Raw genomic sequence first — 19,631 nt, forward strand, 5'->3', positions numbered from 1 at the left:
GATGGGTACGGAGCCGCTGTGCAGGCACTGGCTTCTGAGGGTGTATTCAGGCCTACGGACTTGCATATTAAACCAACGCCTCCTTCTTCTCTTGGGCCTAAATCTCGAACCATGCCTAAAAAAACGATGCCCAGACCACATTCTCAGGCCTCTATGCCTAAAAAACAAATGATAAGAATGGCTGAAATCTAATAACTCTAATCAGGGGAAGCCAACCCCCCCCCCTTCTAAGAGGCCTAGGACTGAAGTTGTTTTTGAATCTTCTGACCAGGATTCTGTTTTTTCTGATTCTTCTGATGATCTGGATTTGCCCTTATCTACTTATGAGGATTCTGATGCAGAGGCGTTTATTCCCTGTGCTTCCCCTCCAGAGGAATTTTTCTTTTGGTGAAACCTTACATACTCTGAGGGACATTTCCACTGGGAAAGCCAGGATTTTTCTTATTCAAAAAAGAGGTTTAGGGATTTCTTATTCCTGCCTCAGCATAGGTTTTTAGCTGTTCCTCCTGTACTGGACATTGTTGATTTATGCCTTTTCGGAATCTAGTTTGGCCCCTGATTCTTTGCCTCCTGCTCCCAGAAAACCTGACTGATATTACAGGTTCCCTGATTCACACAAGTTCCTTTTCAAAAATCCTATTGTGGATCCAGAGATTATTTCACAGGGGCCCAAGGGCATTAAGGCTTCTACTGCAAAAAATCCAACCCCTTCTGATAGACATTCCAGGGCACTGGGTAGATGGGGTAAGAAGGTTTACACTTCTGCAACCTTGGCCATTAGGGCTTTAAACTGCCAGTTTCATATGTTAAAGTATCAGCAACATCTTATTGGATTGCTTAAACAGAAAATTATGTTGATTCCTGACTGTGTGGAAAATAAAGAATTACAGGATTTAATGCATTCTGCTGAACAGGTTGGAAAACATACTTTGCAATGTGGATTTGATTCATTAGAGGCCTCTTGCAGGGCTGCTGGTACTGGGTCTGTGCTCAGAAGGCATGCTTGGCTTGAGGAGCAAACTTTGCCTGATCAAGTTAAAGCTAAATTGCTGGATGTTCCCTTAAATCAGGACCGCCTGTTTGGCAACAAGGCTGAGGAAGTTGTTAAAAAGATGGAAGATGAAGCTAAATGTATGCATACTGTTAAAGATTTCTTACAAGTTCAGCCTCCTAGGTTTAGTAGGCACTGGCCCTCTAAGAATTGGTCCTTACCAGCCCCTTCCAGATCTTCTCAAGCCAAACCTAGACACAACAGAAACCCCAGGTTTCAGTCCCAGTGGACACACAAGACTAAACAGTGGGGGGTTTCCACACCCAAATCAGGGAGTATTAAGACTCCCCCCTATGGAAAACTGCCTCAATGACTTTTAACATTTCCAAGCACTTCACAACTGAATGCACCTTTAGGTGGAAAGATTGGTCTGCATGCCAAAAACTGGGAACTCATTACCCAGGTCAAATGGGTTTTAAATATAGTCTCCCAAGGATACAGATTTCACTTCCACACCTTACCAACAACAAGCGGCTGGCCAGATTTACACCCAAATCAGTGGGCAGAGGCCCAAAATAAAGTACTCTCTCTCTTAAGCATGGGAGCTTTTTAAGTTGGTACCAGAAGAGGAAAAGGGACAAGGTTTCTATTCAAGACTTCTTCTGGTACCCGGAAAAGGCAGTACATGGTGTCCTATCCTGGACCTTTCTAGTCTAAATACCTTTCTGGTTATTCCAAAGTTCGAGGCTGACTCTTCACCAGCTGCTTCCTACGTTAGGCAAAGATGCATGGCTGGCAGCACTAGACTTAAAAGAAGCATATCTGCACATCCCTATCTGGGAGTCTTGCAGAAGATACCTACGCTTCCAAGTAGGCTACATGCATTATCCGTTCTCTGCACTGCCCTTTGGCTTATCTACTGCGCCCAGAGTATTCACAAAGTGCCTAGCTCCAGTCATTGCATTTTGCAGGCAAAGAAATATTCAAGTATACCCATACCTGGACGATGGTCTAATTCAGGCAGAAAGCCAGGACATGCTTCTAAATAATCTGGTCTTTGTGCAAGGGGTACTGACTTGTCTGGGGTACACCATAAACGAAAAGAAATCACACCTGGTACCCTGTCAACAAATTATATTCCTGGAAGCAAGCTTGAATGCAACTTCCCATATGGCTTTCCTCGCACCAGAGAAACGGATTCTTTTGACAACCTACTTCAAACAAGTGGCCACAAAAGCCCAGTTATCTGCAAAGCAAATACTGCAAGCCTTATGGTTCATGGCCTCCTGCATTCTTCTAATTCCATGTGCAAGACTGCATATGAGGAAACTGCAGTGGTATCTCAAAAGCCTATGGTGTCAACATTCACAGGATCTAGAAGCAAGGATTCTCATCATACCTTGCCTGCGCCTAGAGTTCCTTTGGTGGGCAGAGGCCTGCAACCAAAACAAGGGACTACCATTCACACTACCCCCTGCCCGCCTAAACCTTGACAACAGCCGCATCAGACCTATGCATGGAGGGCATCAGACCTATGCATGGAGGGCTCACCTGGAAGGGAAGTGCATTCAGGGCAAATGGAACCGAAGTCAAATGCACCTACACACAAATCAAAAGGAAATGTTAGCTGTACAGAATGCTCTGACGGCCTTCAAGGACCACATTCTTCCAGGACAACTAATGGTAAAGAGGACAACACCACGGTCATGTGGTACATAAACAAGCAGGGGGTACCCATTCTTACTCCCTCTGCAGACTAGCCATGGCATTGTGGAACACAGCCTTGAGCTACCAAGTGAACCTGCAAGCTCAATTCCTGCCAGGAAAACTAAATACACTAGCAGATGGACTAAGCAGAAACCTTATTGGACCCACATGAGTGGAAACTGGAACCAAGGATTTTCAACATGTTGACAAGCAAATGGGGGAGCCCAGACATAGACCTGATTGCCTCCCCCCAGAACCATCAGTTGGAAAAATGTTGCACAAAGATTCCCCACAAACTATCTTGGAAAGTGGAAGCTCTATGCTTCAGTTTATGCCTTTTCTCCTCTGCCTGTGCTCTCCAAAGTACTACTAAAGATCAAAAAGGACAAGCCAAAGATGATCTTAATTGCACCAGTCTGGCCACGACAACACTGGTACCCCCTCCTGCGCAGTGTGTCACGCTTGGCCCCATGGCACCTGTCAGACTCCTGCACTGTTGCCTCAGCAGGAGAACCAGATTCTGCACCCTAAGCTGCGAACCCTGAACCTAGCAGCATGGCTAATTACCTAATCTCTCCTTTACCACCCCTCAGCAAATCAGCGATGGATATCATTTTAGAGGCTAGGAGGCCTAGTACTAGAAAATGTTATGCTGCAAAATGGAAAATATTTTGTACCTGGAACCAATCTCGAGGGATGCGTGCAGCAGTACCCAATTTACCTCTGATTCTACAATATTTGTTTCATAATGGCCTGTCCTTTTCCACCATCAAAATCCATGCCTCAGGCATTTCAGCTCATTATAATACAGAGCCTCCCCTCTTCTCTTGCCCACTGCTCATGCAGTTCCTCAGAGGGGCCAGAAATTTAAGGCTACCCAGGAGGGCGTCTACTCCTGCCCTGGGACCTTAACTTTGTCTTGGAGAAACTCACTCTTCCTCCTTTCCAGCCAGCTGCTGCTGCAGATTTAAAATTCCTTTCCTGGAAAACAGCTTTCCTTTTAGCAATCACTTCTGCAAGATGGGTATCTGAATTACAGGCCCGTATGGCAATGGAGCCTTTCATCATCTTTCATGCGGACAGGGTGTCCCTCAGAACTAGTCCCTCCTTCATGCCCAAGGTGGTATCCAGTGTGGCTCTTAATCAGTCCATTCATTTGCCTACCTTCTTTCCTAACCCTCAGAACAAAGGGGAACGGATATTGCATTCCTTAGATGTGCACAGACAACTTAGATTCTACTTGGACAGGACTAAACCTCAAAGGAAATCTGAACAGCTGCTGGCTGCAGGGACAGAGGGAAAAGCTATTTCAAAGCAAACCATTTCAAAATGGATACACCACTGCATTCATTTCTGCTATAAGCAACATGGAAAACCTATTCCACAGGGCATCAGACCCCATTCAACCAGGGCTGCATCTACCTCTACAGCCTTTCTCAGGGGCGTCCCTACAAGGGACATCCTAGAAGCTGCTACTTGGAGTTCTGTATGTACTTTCACCAAGCATTATCATTTTCCAATTTTTTTCTAAATCTAGAGCTGGTTTTGCCTCCAGTCTTGCAGGGCCTTATACCTGGTCCTAATTCTATTTAAATTCCTCCACCCAACCTTAGCTTTGGGAATCTACCCAAATGTAATGACTGCAACAGTGAAACATGAAGAACATAGTACAGTTGTATACACTTACCATAAATGTAGATGTTAGTGTATTCACGGTTGCAGTCCTGATTACCCTCCCGCCAGGCCCCTTTCTTCTTTTGGCTAAACTTCTACTCTCATTTGCTATGCTCAAAAAGCTTTTTGGTGTATTTGCTTTTTTGATTGGAGGTATATCCTTGTATTATAGATTTAATTGTTTCACATTAGGGGCACCTGAGATCTGGGGCAAGAAAAACTGATGCAATGGCGTCTGCTGCATGTTTTATACCCCTGACGACCTTCATGGAAGAAGGGACAGCAACTGACGCAGGACCCAAGACTTTGTTAATCAGGCTGACTGAGGGCTACTGCAAAGCAGATAACCCAAATGTAATGACTGCAACAGTGAATACACTCTAATATCTACATTTATGGTAAGTGTACAAAAAGTACTTTTTGTGTACACTTACCATAAATGTAGATGTTAGAGTGTATTCACTTTTGCAGTCCTGGTTTCCCACTCTCCAGCCCCCTTCTCTTTGTCTGTCTCTCTCCTCTCTGTGTATAATACTCACCTCTTGCAAGGGTATTGGTATTTACTTTTTACTGGTAGAGATTTTTCCACCAAAGCTTAGCTCCCTATTGGGGGCTGCTGACATTTGGGGCAAGAAAAACTGATGTAATGGCTTCAGTTGCCTCTGTTTATACCCCTGACGACCTGACGTCAGACCTAGAGTGACAGCAACCGACACAGAAATACTAAGTCTCTGATATTCGGGCTGACTGAGAGCTACCTGCAGGCAGATAACCCACGTGTGATAACTGCAACAGTGAATACACTCTAACATCTGCATTTTATGGTAAGTGTACACAACTGTACTTTCTTCATCCCTTGAGACAGGGGAGGCTTGCTCAAGACTTTGGTAGTCCTTCTTCCTTTCGAAGTGGTGGAGAGGGTCCTCTGCTCCTAGGAGACCACTGGTCCCTACAGTTTTGGATTCACCCCTTCCCCTCCTGGGCTGTGTGTTGGAGACTTCTCTTCTGCCACCGGGGCAGCCAGTTCCTCATGGCCTCCAGACTTTTCCCCACACCTCCTCAGGGCATCCCACCGAGGATGTTCCCTGGAAGAAAAGGTGTAAAAGGAGGCACGTAGATTCCATAGAGGAATCTGTCACGACAGACACTGACTTTGATGATGGGTAGCGTCCCCCAGATCTAAACCCGATGTCTCCTTTGGAGAAATTTTTTAGAGATTCTTCACCAGAGAGGTGGTTGGTCCGCTCCAAACCCCACCTTCCATGAGTCAGTGTTCTTGGAGCCTTCAGGACCAGCCCATCTACATCCTGGATGCCCCCCTGTAGATCCCCACGTGGACCTGGTGTCTGCAAGGGCATGGAAGGAACCAGAAGCTGCAGAACCTATCCCAAAAAGAGTGGTTGAGATCCTTAGTGCCCCCAAGGATTGACCTCCCTGGATGAAGAAAGACTGAAAGTCCCTGTCTGCTGTTGGAATCTGCTTGTCTACCCCGTAAAGGTCCTTCTCCAGAAATCAGAATGGAGGAAAGAAGTTGTGGTTCAGAAAATTCCAAGGTCCTTTCCAGGATGCTTGGGGAGATTTTCCCCCAAGGGCAGAGGGGGGAATAATTTGAGTTGTAGACGCTACCCTCTGTCCAGAGGGGGTCTGCTGAATTAAGGGTCTCGAGATTCTCCCTTGGAGAAATCTTTGCAGCATCCTTGAGGTGTTGCCCGACTATCTCTCTCTGGAGGGAGTCTGGGACAATGCTCCTTGCACTTAGAAGCCTGCCTAGCAATCACCAATGACCAATGGGTGTAACATGTCATATCCATAAGTTGCTCGATTCCCTTTTTAACCCTCCCAAACCAAAATCACACCTTCCCAGTGTTCCACCCAATCAAAGGGAGGCAACAACTTTGAAAATTGCAAGGTTGCTTCAAAAGAGTCATCCAGGAGGCCCCCTCAGACCAACGCAGATCAGGGATTTACTCCTGATTTCTTTTTAGTTCCAAAGAAAACAGTGGATCTTGGGCCCATACTGGGCCTAACTTACCTGAACAAATCAGTGAGACACATGATGTTCAGGATGGTCATGGTTCAATCCATCCTTCCTTTTCTGCAGAAGGACGAGTGTATATGCTCAATAGACCTGAAGGATGCGTACTATCACATAATGAACAGACAATCCAGAAGGTACCTCCATTTTGGGCAGGGAGAGCCAGTCACTACCAATTTTGTGTGCTTCCATTTGGTCTGACTGCAGCCCCAAGGGTGTACCAAATGCATGGCAGTGGTTGCAGCGCACCTCAGACTGCAGGGATTCCACGTGTTTCCTTACCTGGACGACAGGCTGCTAATCTTACCATCCAGGCATCTGCTGATTCAGGCAAAGAATTCTTGTAACTGGCCCCAGCCTTGGGGATTATAATAAACCTTCAAAAGCCACAGCTGCAACCTGTGTAAATGATAGATTTTATAGGAACTCACTTGGATACAAACAAAACCCTGGCCTATCTTCCACCAGACAGGATTCTCTCACAACGGACCTATATTCGGGAAATACTAGCTCTGCCAGTTCCTCCAGCAAATCTTGTTCTTGGGGCTCTGGGTTCTGTGGCTGCAGCAATAACTTTACTACTGACAGTTCGCTTACATATGAGAGTTCTGCAGTGGACGTTGTCTGACCATTGGTCCCTTCTGCATTATCCCCTCAGTCACCTTATAAAACTGTCTAGAGTGTGCAGAAATTCTCTTTTGTGGTGGCTTCACAATCCAGAAGTGTCTTGGGCCTACCTTTCATTCTTCCCGCCCCCCCTGTCACCACGTTGACCACGGATGCCTCCCAGCTGGAGTGGGGGGCATTACCTGGGATAGACTGTTAAAGGCACGTGGACTCCCCAGGAGACCAGTCTGTGTATCAGTGTCCTAGAGATAGCAAGCCCTTAACTCCCTTCTTCCTGTGGTGACAGTTGCGATTCAGACCGACAAACATGTATGTTGTGTGGTACCTCAACAAACAAGGTAGAACCAAGTCCCCTATCCCCTTTGTCAAGAAGTGATGAGAGTGTGGCAATGGGCTCTCTCTACCAACAGCTTTCTAGTCGGAGTGCACATTCCGGGGGAGCACAGCATATTGGCAGACAGGCTCAGCAGGGTGCTATTGATGCCTCACGAGTGGTCTCTGTATTGGTCAGTGGCAAACCGGATTTTCCTCAGATGGCGTCAACCCTACTGTGACCTTTTTGCTTCTTCCATCAATAACAAGTGCAGGTACTTTTCCGAGATCCCTCTGCAGGGACAGTCACTAAAAGATGCTGTAGTCCATGCTTGGCCTCCAGGTCTACTTTATGCATTTCCTCCTCTTCATCTTATTCTGAAATTTTTTTCAGAAGGCATGCAAGTTGAAGTGCAAAGTGATCCTCATTGCCCCCTTTTGGCCTTGACAAGTTTGGTTCACCTTCCTGTGCTCTCACCTGATTTGCCCTCTGTGGACTTTGGAACCACATCCAGACCTTCTGTCTTACCCTTCAGGGCAAGTTCATCCAGATCTTCACAGTTTGAAAATAACCGCATGGTTTCTTCAATTCCGATGATGGCTAGACAATCCAGAAGACTGTCATTTCCTTCCATAAGTTTTCTACCCGGAAATTTTTATAAAAGTAAGTGGAAAAGGTTTTCTCTTTGGGCCCAACAGCATCACAATGATCTGCTTATTTTGCCCATTTTGGCAGCCTTGGATATCCTAGCTGGTCTTTCATTTGGGAGCCAGCTTCTCTACTCTTAAAGTTCAGTTAGTCATTTCTAATTTTCACATTGGGGAGAATGCTACTACTTTAGCTTCTTCTAGACTTTGCAAAGCCTTTCTCAGGGGTACATTTCTTCAGCCTCCTATCAAAGATCCTACTTCGCCTCGGGATCTTACGTTGGTTCTTCAAGCCCCCCCCCCCCGAACCTGCTGCTAAGGCGGAGTTAATTCTTGTCCTGGAAAACAGCCTTGTTAGTAGCTATTACTTCAGCCAAGAGCGTTTCGGAGCTTCAAGCATCATCTTCCCAACCTACCCATCTTATCTTTCATAAAGACATAGTTACCTTGTGTACTAATCCCTCTTTCTTACTAAAGGTTGCTTCAATAAACACCATTAATCAATCCATAAATCTCCCTGTGTTTTTTCTGAACTTCCACAGGAAGGGTGAATATATGTTGCTTCTTTTAGACGTGCATAGACAATTGCACTTCTGCCTGGATAGGACAAAAACTTTCAAGAAATCTGGTCAGTTTTTTGTCTCTTTCTGAGATTCCAAAAAAGGGAAAGCTGCTGTTTAAAGCTATTATTCATAGGTTCATAGGTTCATACTAGGCTATCTGCCCAAGGGCATTTATAAGCCTAGCCCATAGTTATGTGGCTTTCGCCACCCCTTTAGTTTGAATAAAAACTATGCCTATCATTTTTCTGTGCCTCTGTCAAGCAGTGACACTGAAGTAATCCCTGGGGTATATCTGCGATCTCCCATCCATTGGTCAAGATTCCTCTTGAACAAGGCCAGCGAGGTGCTCTGCCTCACATTGATGGTTAAGAGACTGTATTACTCGTGTGTTCGTTGAATAATTTTCCTATACCTAAACCAGTCAGAGTTCATTCCATGAGATCCATAGCCACGTCTCGGGCCTTCTGGTCTAGAGTTTCTTTAGAATATATTTGTGCTGCTGCTTCATGGGCAAAGTCTCACACCTTTATTTCACATTACAAACTTGATATATCCAGGAATAGGGCTGCATTTGGTTCTGCAATACTCTGGAATGTCCTTCCATGAAGCCGCCCAGATCTGTGTAGCGGAGGACTCTGTCCCACAGGTTTGATGAAGACTGAACAGACAACATCAGCTAAAGTTTTGTACTCACCATAACATTCAATCTGTGTTGTCTGCTTCAGTCTTCTTCATCCTCTCCCTCCTTCCTCATCTCTGAAGGGCCTGATGGATTATAGTGCTTACCTTTGTTCGTGTTTTGAGCTTGAGCATCCTTTTACTCTCTGTTGTTTTGTGTTTAGAATGTATTCCTTTCTTCCAAGAATATTGGCAGCAAACTCTGATGTATCTGAGAGAAGCTAGGTAGGATGGGAGGAGCTGTAGCTTGGAATTCTAAGCTTGCTGAAGGCCGAGTCAGTTCCGAGCTCGGAACAGAAACCCACGGGTTGATGAAGACTGAAGCAGACAATGCAGATGGAACATTATGGTGAGTACATAACTTCTTTTCTTGTTTGTCCAGTCCTGGATCAAAAAGTGTGACCTTCATTTCACTGCCTTTGAGATGTGGGCAGTATTCTCGCTTAACCATAATAGTATACTTAACCACTAACTGCTGCAAATCCTCAGAAGACCAAGGCCAAATTGAACTATATTTTTTAAAATTGCTGCACTTAAACCTTAGTCAACAATTGTTGTTTGACCAATATAGAAAACTGTTGCATTTACAGCAGGGCAAAGTTTAATTACCCCCAACGCTTATGTGCAGCTAGGTCCTTTTTCACAATCAAATTTCATGGGTGACTCTATTCTTACTAATCTTCCTTTTAACCAGTCCACTGAGCTAGAGAGCATCAACAAGAAAGTTGCCGACTTTGCATCTGATCACTCGGCAAGAGCCTGTCACTGCATCTCAGTATTCAGTAGAACAGTTCAGCAGTCACTTTAACTCCATTTGCGTACCCCATTCTGTACCGCCTGCAGAAATGCATTTTTCTTAAAGAAGTGTTGAAGTGATAGATGTTATCTCACCCTGTCCTATCTGCAGTTAAAAAATTATTTCAGTCCTCAAAATCAGGATGGTGACACAGTGGATCCTTTTTCTGTTGTTGCCTCTAAACTCTTAGCACTCTCTTTAAGGCAGCCATCTTAAAGAGCTTCCTCCAGAAAATCTCTCAAAACCCACTTCCTCATAAACGGGGGATGCAGTTGTTCCCACCACCTAGCTAATCTATCTATTTCTAACATGTTACTTGAGTTCTCTTAACCTTTTATAGGTTTATATGGAAGTACTAGGAGACCTACCTTTGTGTGCCATTTTAAGCCTAGCCAGTTTCCCTTTTTGTGCTTGAATTAACCTATCCCATTTGGTTGTACATTGGCCTTACCCATCCCATGGCTGATAATTGTATATTATCACTAATGAGAATAACTAACTGGTGTCCTAGAGATAATTTGAGGGGACCCTTACAAGCGATAAAGGATTTAGGAGCTGCCTCTCTCCATTAGCAGACTTGCTGATGTGCAGTAAATCCATTGGTCCTGGGTTGGAGGATACCTTGTATGCCAGATACAGGTCACCTGTTGGCAGTCTGTAGAATACAGAGTATAGTGACAGGGCTTTGAGTCAGTCCATGTAGGACATGTTTTTTAGGTCTTGTATCCTTTTAGAAATTTGTATTTCTGGCCGTTCCAGTTGTTGCATGTGTGGATAGATGCATTCCAAACGGGGCTTTATGTTCAGTGATTGGCCTAATGAAGGCTGAGTAAAGGGGGCAGTAACATCCCTAGATCTAGACACAATCCCTTTGTTTATAAGCTCTGCAATATAGAAGGACTTTCTTACAACAATGAACACATGCTGGTCAAAAGTTAGTTCACTGTCCTCCTAAGTTTCCAAATCCCGAACTCCGTCAGCTCTTGGGGCTTACCTGTCCACTTTTTAGAACAAGAAGTCTGGACCAAGCCAAAAATGAGTGATCAAAGGTCAACAGATAGGGACAGTTTTTAAATACCGCTCTCATAAACTTAAAGTTGATAGAATAACAGATTTTGCACTAGCATGCATTTTCTGAAGGGTGTGAAGTCTGAAATGCAAATGTCTGTCATTATTTTCTGGCTTCAGTCATCATTGAGTTGCCAGTAAACAACAGTTTTTGTGAGAAACAGACCAAACATTCCAGGCAAAAATCTGGACGTTCTGCGAAAATCAAGACAGTTGAGAGGTATATTAGGGGCATATTCTCAATGTGGCAATTCCCTGGAATGGGTGATGTCCAAAAGGATGTAGTAACACATTTTTGGCATTTCTGTTCAGTCCATGATTTTGACATCCATTATTTTCTTTTGCTTACCCAGTTGAAAAGTAATGCAAAGTTCATATGGGTGTATCCTCCTTTACCAAACATTATTCCTGTACTGGATGGAATAGAACATTAAGCATTTATCACTCGTTTGCTAACGATTTTAATTGTGTTTAACCTGTTCTTTATTGTTTAAGCCTTATAGGCAAAGAGAAATAGGGGATCCTAAACGAAAGACCAGCACTGGTAGAGTTTTCACTAGAGTGTAGAGCAGAAGTTGCCATTAAAAAAGGAATATTTAGTAGAGCATATAAAATATTGCATGATAACTATAATAATCAATTGGAGGCAGAAAGGATTGGAAAGAGAAATTGGGTAAACCATTCACAAAGAAACAATGGGAAGGATATATGTTGTTGTGTCTTTCGGCTTTTCCCAGTTAGGGGTCGCCACAGCGGAACTCCAGTCTGCTAATGATTGGTAGTTGATTTTTATGTGCCGAGTTACCAGCCCTGACGCACAACCTTCAATGAAGGTACGTCCATTCACGCATGTCTCCACGCAGAACACGCTGTAGTTGAGAATTGAACCGGACAGCGTCTTAGGGAGGCGACAACGCTACCGCAGCACCACCACCGTGGGTTGGAAAGGATATATGTATGTCTCCTAAATATGCAACAAAAATCTGAAAGATTTAGGATTTTTGCCTGGAAATGTTTGCATAGATATTTCTATGCCCCAAGTAGACTCCAGAGAATTTTTCCTCAGGCAGACAGTAAATATTGGAGGTATGACTGGAAAGAAAGAGGTAATAGTGAACATATTTTCTGGGAGCACAGTTTAAGGATTTCCTGTGGGATGCACCGTCAGAGATGCTGGATAGTCAGATTACTCTGATGTGGAAGATGTTTTTTCTGAGCTATGATACAGAATCAGAATTCCCTCGACATGGTAAGGCCTTGCTGTTTCTAGTAATGGTGGCTGCCAAAAAAACAATTGCTAGAAAATGGAAATCAAAATCTAAACCAACTGTACTAAAAGTAGTGAATATAGTAACAGAGGTAAAACAACTGGAAATGAGATCTTTAGAAAAGGGAGGAAACTTCATAGGAAACATGGGAATTGTGGGAACAATACATACAAGGGAGGAATGAGGTTTAAAAAGTGGCAGGACTTAAATGAGCTGTGTAATGTTTGAGAAAGATTGGGTTTATTATAAGTGACTTATAATGTTTGCAACTAGGAATGTGTCATTATGGTTTGTGATGTAAAATGTTTGCAGCTAGGATTGTATCGGTGTAGTTTTTCATTTGTATAAATGTATGATTGCTTATGTAGTAAGTGATTTAATAAAGATGTTTCTTTAAAAAAAAAAAAAGGCAGGAATTGAGTAATTTATGTAATGCTGCTTAGGTTATATGATATGTAGCAATGTATGTGAAGTAGTAATGTTTATGTTAATATTGTTTGATTACTTGCATATGAATATAAATTTGCCTATGTCACAAGTGGGCGATAGATCAATAAAGATGTTTGGGGAAAATAAAAAGCATTACAAACTGGACATCTCCAAATTGAGGGCAGGGTTCGCTAGGGTCCATGGCTTCCTGGAAAGCTCTTGTGCCCTAACTCCTCCCTTTCCTTCTCCTAGTGAACGTTTGCATTCTCCCTCATGTAAAGAATACTGCAACAGCAGAGTAGGATGACCTAGATTAGTTGTGTAAAATCTTACCATAATTTTAGATTCCTCCTCTTCTCTGTTGCAGTATTCTGTCCCACTCTCCACCCCCCTGCATTTGTTATTCCTTGACTGTACCTAGCCTACATACCTGTTTCTCAAGCATTCTCCCTGGTGCACTCATTTCTGAGAATGGTGCATGCGTGCATCATTTTTATAGCCTCTGTTTGATTGCAGCCTACATGTGATATACCACGCACCATAGGCATTAGGTCTTTTGTATACTGGCCGAAGTCTGGTTGCTTGTAAGGCAGTCTCCCTCAAGTGAAGAATACTGCAGCAGAGAAGAGAAGGACATCTAATGTTGTGGTAAGATTTTGCACAACTAATCTTTCTTGTCCACCAACTTCTGTATGAATGTGGAGTGTTCATTAAATCCTTCTTGAACCGATTCTCTTCATCTCCTGATTTTAAACAAATTATCTTTCAATGTCTCCAAGTCCTTTAATGCATACCATATATTCCTGTAAATTCTTGCGTAGATTAGCTTTGCAGTGTGTTCTCTTGTGTTTGTTTTGTTTTTTTTATTTCTTTCATGGTCTCCTTTACTCAGTTTTATATCTTTTTCTGCCAGGCACTGATATCCACTGATGAGTTTCTGCCTAGAATGCAGCCATACCATAAGTTGTCTTTTGTTTCCTTTTGAAACAAGTGGACTTTGTTTTGTTTGCATTCTGTATTCATAAGCAGTGGTCTGTTTAAATTTTCTCTTTCTTATAACGAACGTCTAGAATTTTGCAATAATAGGGAACTCTGTAGATGCACGAGAAACCATGTTTTGTCGTTATCCAGTGTATATGAATTAATGCCAGAAGTATACAAATATAACATTTGGTTCATAGGTAGGTACTAGGCTATCGGCCCAAGGGCCTATGTAAGCGTAGCCAACAAGATTCCCTGGCTTACGCCACCCAAGAAAGTTATTTTCCTGTGCCACTGTCGAGCAGAGACACAGAAGTGATCCCGGGGTGTATTTCCTATTTCCCATCCACTCATCAAGATTTTTCTTGAAGAGTGCTAATGAAGAACTTTGCTTGACATAGATGGGTAGCCTGTTCCAGGGTATGGGAAGTCTCTGGGACAGGAATCTATCCCTCCAGCATGTCCTGTTTAATGTGGTGACAAGGTTTAGGTCCCTAGAGCGTGTAGCTTGGAGGGATTGTGATTTCTTTAGGTGTAGCATGTCCAACAGCTCTGGGTTTGACATAGCTTTATATGTTAGGCGGAGATCACCTCGGAATAGGCGATATGCTGTGGAGTAAAGCTGGAGTTTTTTGAGACGGTCAGTGTAAGGCATTTGTTTGAGGCCAGTAATCCTCTTTGTGAGGTACTTCTGTGGCCTTTCCAGCTGCTGCAGATGTCTTGTGAGGTGCTTTCCAAAAGGGGCGTTGTACTCCATAATGGGTCTAATGAGTGTTGAGGAGAGAGGAACAATGACTTCTTTTTTTCCTGGATGAGAACCCTTTTATGATGAGGTGTGCCACATAGAAGGACTTCCTGGCTACTGTGGCGATGTGACTATCAAAGGAGAGACTACTCCCCACCTGGGTCCCAAAGTCTCTTATCACGCATTCAGTGTGAAGTAGATTGTACCCATGAACTACCACATAGGCAGCAGAGTTTTTACCAAAGGGGATGACGCTGCACTTTTTGGCATTGAGCTTGAGGCCATGTCTCTGACACCACGCATCTGTCTCAGCGAGGCCCTTCTGTAGGATGTCCACATCATTTGGGAACTTGGCTATGGCTCCTAGTTTGCAGTCATCTGTGAACTAGGTTAGCCAGAGGCCGCCTGCGTTAGCCTGTACTTCAGAGAAGTAGATACCAAACAGGAGAGGTCCCAGGACGGAACCCTGTGGAACTCCACTTGTCACTGCTTTGAGGTCAGATTTGGAGTCTGCAACTTTTACAGTGTGGGTTCTGTCAGTGAGCCAGTTGGCAACCCATCTTGTGACGTAGGGATTTATACCTAATTTAGTGAGTTTAGCTTTAATTCCAGAATGGGGGATGGTGTTGAAAGCTTTGACGAGGTCAAGATAGGCTGTGTGAACCACCTTACCCTCATCTATGGCTTTGGTGACTGCCTCAAAGAAGTCAATCAGGTTCAGAAGGCATGATCTGCCTTTCACAAACTCGAACTGGGTTTGCATAGCATTGTAAAGGGTTGCAAAGTAGTAACCTAGTCCATAACAGAGCAGATAAGATATGGTGATGGTAAATAGTACCTGTAGTTAAAGTAGTTAGGTGGTGTGCTGCAAGCTTCAGTACTTTGTTATTAAACAGAACCAGATCAGTATGGTAGACTGCATCATGACTTTGAGGAAAATGTCTTTGCATTTAATGCTGTGATGAGCAGTAGCATTTGCAGACATATGCTGCTGTAAAGATAAATTAAGGGATTTTACAAAACTCTAGGAGTTGTTCGAACCATGTCAGCTTAGATTTGATGCCAGTTATACCGAAAAGAAGAAAAAAATCTGGGAATACAAGCTTTTATTTTAGTGCTGTTATCCTTATGTTAAAGTCTTACCTGTTCTTTAATATAGCAATAACCGACTAGGCCGGTGTGGTATATTGAAATTTTTAGTTGGCATGGTTTAATCACGAGTGCGAAGCCCGAGTGATTAAAGCCAACTGTGGGTAAATTTCAGTATACCACAACCACTAAGTCAGTTATTGCTATTATACAGTGTCATTATTTTAAAAAAAAAAGTATGTACTTTTCTTAAATGTCTTTGTGTAATGGCGCTTTACTGTTCTGCGGCTGGTGGTAATGCTGCTTCCTTGTGTTGCTGTATTGCTCATGCATATGGGACTTGCGTTCCCATGCATACCCAGTACATCAGTGCTCGGCAAAGTAAGCAATGGAGAAAAGATCTCCATTGCTCCGCTTTTCATTTATTTATTTATTTAAAAAATGGTTCGGGAAGTTTCGGGTAGGAGGGAGACAGAATGGAGGAAATACAAGGGAAATCGGGTATGTGTCTTTAGTTTAAAACGGCGTTCCAGATTTCCCTTGTATTTTCTGCATGGGGTGTCTCTCCCATGTGTCTGGAGTCCGGACAACAAATTTTGTTTTTATTTTTGTTGAAAAAAAGTTAAAAGTTAAAGAATATACCAACAAAAGAAAGTCCGGGCGACCGGGCCTTTTTCCGTTGGTATATACAAAGGGGCACGCTGGTTGGGCTGGCCAGTCAGCAATCTCATTTTAGAATGTTAATAACCAGTCATTGTATAATATTTCATATTCAGTAAAATATTTCAAAGAATCTTCAGTACAGAGTTGTGATGGTTTTGTTTTGACAATAGTAACAGATCTTAAGGTAATTTGTGTGTAAAGATACCAATTTTATGCAAATAAAAAAGGCAAGTACAGATTAGGAGTGAACGGTTTCTGCAACACCTTTATCAAGGCATTACAGCAGAAAGAGGGAAGTGATGGTCCACGTACAGCTGGAAACTGATCTCTGGTACCTCCTGCATTTTAGCAACCCTGTCTTTTGAAGATGCACAAACATGGTTGAGGTGATTCAGAAGAGAACCAGCATTGTGTATGCTCTGTACCGAAAACATTTAACAGTGAAAAGAGTAAAGGAAATTAAGATACAGCTTTGAAATAAGGTGTCCTAACCAGACTGTGTATTATATGGGGAAAAGGCAGCTACAAACTTGCTTTACATCCTCAGGTTCTGCAGCTGTGGTCAATTGATGCAAGTCTTCTGATCAGATTAGCGAGCATTTCAGTTATTAAAAGTGTAGTCCGTCATTTGCATGTTAAGTGTACTTTTACACTACCATGCAGTAGAAGATGGTTATCCACTTTCTTTGATCTCAGCCTGGGTCTTCATTGCCAAGTACCAGTTAAAAATGTCTTATGGTCATGGAAATAGTTTCAATTTTTTGAGATTCAGATATAGTTCCTGATGTATAGAAACTTGAGATGGATATCAATTTGTAACATGTCACTATGTGAGTATTGTTTGGTTTTAACTGTATGCAACACTTAGTGGTGCATGCTGGGATCTGTTTTGTTTCTCTACACCTTATGGTCCTAATTAAATGGATGTAGTTGGGCCTCAGTGCTTGCTTATAGGTACTGCTCCTGCTATTTACCCCTGAAGATCATGATCTTATGAGCATATTAATTTAGTGTGCATCACTTGCGGGGGGGGAGGGGGGGTCCGTTGGTACTGTATAATTGCTCGTTATCAGGCTAAATTTTAATATTTATATGTATTATAATGTCAGCAGAATACTGTGGGGTTAATATTGCACTTTGTAATACATTTTTCGGAGGTAGTCTTGGTAATGACACTATTTTATTATGTGAAAAATAGTAGTAATTGTAATTATTAAGTAAAGAAATCTCAGAATGACATCACATTTTTAGAAAATGGGAATGTATAGAACTTTCCCAGAGATTCTTCTGGGTGTGTGGAATAGCCTTTCTTGCAAGATGAATGGTTTCTCAAACGTCAAGAAAATGCAGAATGGAATAGGACAAGGACAAAGCTACCCTGAAGAGAAGTACATTAGAAAGTGTGATAAGAGACCTTGGAACACAGGTGAACAGTAGTCTCTCCTTTGATAATCAAATCGCCAGAGTAGTCAGGAAATCCTTCTACGTGGCACACCTCATTTCTCATCCAGGAAAAAAGAGGTAATTGTTCCCCTCTACTCATCACTCATTAGCCCCATTATAGAGTACAGTGCCCCTTTTGGTATGTACCTCATAAGACATCTACAACAACTGGAAAGGACGCAGAAATACCTCACAAAGAAGCACAAATCCTTGGAACCAAAGGTAAAAGCAGCAAAAACACCACAAGCTCACGACCTGAGATATCACCAGGAACCGGACAGTTTGCAATAAACTCTGCTTTATTGAATGTAACTTGTACAAATGAATTATTCACCAAAAAGATTAAAATGGCTCTCCCAGGCTTTATCAAGACAATTACATACTCAATGTGCACTCCTCACTTCCTAATCAATTATTCAATTAGTTACTTAAAAAAGTGTGGTCTTCCATTGTAAGCAGGTGCATGATTGTTATTTGCAATACTTAAAGCCATAGAAATGGAAATGTACAAACATAACATATGAAACATAGGAAACATAGCAGCAGTGGCAAAATTCTTCCTTAAAACACTTTCTAACTATTTTATGTTGTTATTACCTTTTATAGTATTATAGTATTATAATAAATTAATAATTTTGTGATAAATATATAGTTTTATAATTTTATAATTTAACAATTTAACAATTTCAGGGTCCTACTTATATCTGAATTAAAATTTATGTTTAAAAATTCTTATAAAAAATTTTTTATTATTTATTATTGTTTCACAAAACTTAAACACAATAAAAATAAAAATAAATATTGGATTGTAAAATTGTAGTATTGGTATATTGCAGTTTTAAAAGTTGTTAATTGATCTTAATGTATTTATAATACCTTGTAAATATAATTTAATTAAAAACATCTATATTACATAAATAATATGATGCAAAAAACATCCTGATTATAAATATATAAATTCTAATTTATTGAAACTGTATAAAATACTTCTTTGTATATTTTTGTGGGTTATGTCCATCCGCATTAAACTATGATAAATCGTCCTTTTTAATTTTAATCAAATTACTAACTTACATAGGTTTGAATTCTGGTATACATGTAACATATTTTAATTTATTTGGTCACTGTCTATAGTTTAGCTCTACGCAACTTGAGAGCACTGTTAATATTTATTGAATCATTAAGGCCCGGAGGTTTAGTAGCATTAAGTTTAATTTGCCATAGCAGTTCTTTGTACTCTAGGGATGTTTCCCAGTCACCCCCTCTCACACTGTTAAAAACCTGTTCTAGTACAAAAAATTTGTTATATGTTTGTACATTTCCATTTCTATGGCTTTAAGTATTGCAAATAACAATCATGCACCTGCTTACAATGGAAGACCACACTTTAAGGAAACTTCTTTAAGTAACTAATTGAATAATTGATTAGTTAAGTATAGCAGGAAAGGAGCACGTTGAGTATGTAATTGTCTTGATAAAGCCTGGGAGAGCCCGGGCGAAAGCGCTTGACTTAACGTTGGATTTTAATCTTTTTGGTGAATAATTCATTTGTACAAGTTACATTCAATAAAGCAGAGTTTATTGCAAACTGTCCGGTTCCTGGTGATATCTCAGGTCGTGACCTCACAAAGAAGATTACCGGCCTCAAACAGATGCCCTACGCAGACCATCTCAAAAAACTGCAGCTTTACTCCGTCACATATCGCCTACTTAGAGGCGATCTCTGCCTAACACACAAAGCTGTGTCAAACCCAGAGCTTTTAGACATGCCTCCACTTAAAGAAATCCCAATCCCTATGAGCTACACGCTCTAGGGACCTAAACCTTGTCACCACAATAAACAGAACATGCTGGAAGGATAGATTCCTGTCCCAGAGACTTCCCATACTCTGGCACAAACTATCTATATCAAAC

The 19,631-nt window shown here is 42.0% G+C and overlaps 1 protein-coding gene across 1 annotated transcript in view; it reads left to right on the forward strand.

Moving 5' to 3' along the window:
- The window catches only part of KIF13B (kinesin family member 13B), a gene marked incomplete in the record, with an annotated part of 3,953,176 nt that overhangs the window by 250,825 nt on the left and 3,682,720 nt on the right, over window positions 1-19,631 (forward strand).

Source organism: Protopterus annectens, chromosome 2.part1 (assembly GCF_019279795.1).
Source record: "Protopterus annectens isolate FY-2018-M chromosome 2.part1, PAN1.0, whole genome shotgun sequence".
In the NCBI taxonomy this organism is placed as follows: Eukaryota; Metazoa; Chordata; order Ceratodontiformes; family Protopteridae; genus Protopterus; species Protopterus annectens.